Source organism: Ursus americanus, chromosome 10, assembly GCF_024610735.1.
Source record: "Ursus americanus isolate L20-20 chromosome 10, mUrsAme1.1.p, whole genome shotgun sequence".
In the NCBI taxonomy this organism is placed as follows: Eukaryota; Metazoa; Chordata; class Mammalia; order Carnivora; family Ursidae; genus Ursus; species Ursus americanus.
The window spans coordinates 18,826,989-18,828,650 of NC_142136.1; positions in this window are offsets into that span (position 1 = coordinate 18,826,989).

A 1,662-nucleotide genomic window follows, 5' to 3' on the forward strand; every position below is an offset into this window, starting at 1 on the left:
GTCAGTAACTAACATTTTAAAAACCTCTAAAAGGTAACTTGTACAGAGTCCAGAAGCAAAAAACCTTAATAAAGGATATAATTTTATTTCTCACAAGTATCTTCTCTCACATGACTTCCAGGACTCACATGTACATATCCTTATATTCAAAGGGAATTCAAGAATACATGTAAGTTTAAAATGTAGCTGGCACATCTGTATTTTCATTACTCCAATATTTAAGGCTCTATTTTGAAATCGATGGACTTGTATTGGAAATCCTTCACCATTTACCAGTTCTGTGGGCTTAAGGAATTTATTTAACCGCCGTAAGAGCCCAACAGTAAGTTTAATTTTTTATAGCTGAACCTAATTTCTTTTACAAGATCCATTCCATGGATGTGAAAGAAAGAAAGAAAGAAAGAAAGAAAGAAAGAAAGAAAGAAAGAAAGAAAGAAAGAAAGAGAGAGAGAGAGAGAGAGAGAGAGAGAGAGAGAAGGAAAGAAAGGAAAGAAAGGAAAGAAAGGAAAGAAAGGAAAGAAAGAAAGAAAGAAAGAAAGAAAGAAAGAAAGAAAGAAAGAAAGAAAGAAAGAAAAAGGAAACAAAATCCCCAACCTTTCATGAATTCTCTCTTGCATCTGAGCACTGGAGAGCGCGCAATGCCTTGCTAAGGGTCCTGCACAGAGACGGTCTCCAGCCATACGCCGCATGCAGACTGAGCTCTACGTTATCCGGCAGTGGATCCAGGTTTTGTATGTACTGAAATGTGTGCATCTGGTGGTGGGCAGGGGAGGATTTAATGAAACCATAAAATTCAGACACTGAATTAGGTACAAAAACAAGCATTTACTTAGAATGAGAAAACACATAGCAATTTACAACTGTAACAATGCTCATCGCCACTGTGACTATCAACCTCCAGAGAAATTACTCACACTTTCATCCTGTTTCCTACACTTTGACTACATCTTAAGTCCCTTTTCCAATGACAAGAATTTTTTAATTATTGGTACTAAATAATTCGATTACCTCTTGATCAAGTTTTATTATTAATAACTGGGTTCATAATATATGATTTCACATGAAGACAAACTCATTGTTTATAGTTCTACTAGAGAGATATGACCTACAAATAAAGGGGCTTGGGTAAATTCTATATGGTGTGATTCTTACATTATCTTCATGTATGACATTAATAATTATACTTTCCTGGTAGTTACAACTTCCTGACACACAGGACTTGAAAACTTTCACAGATTATCTTCTGGTTTTCAAGATGGGAATGGAGGTAAACCAAAGGGACACAGGAGCCAATTGAAAGAGCTCTCAATGGTCAAACCTAGAATAATTTGAGCAAAAATAATAAAGTAATATCAGATTAAAGCCACAGTATGTATGTGTGTGTGTGTGTATATATATATATATGTTATATATATATATGTGTGTGTATATATATATATATATATGTTATATATATATAAACAATATGAGTCCATACCTGAATGAATGAATGAATGAATGAATGAGGGAGATAATCCAAATCTGTATATATATATATACAGTATATATATATATATGTATATATACATATATACAAATATATATATATTTGTATATATACAAATCTGTATATATATATATACTGTATATATATATACCAAACATGTATATATATATATATAT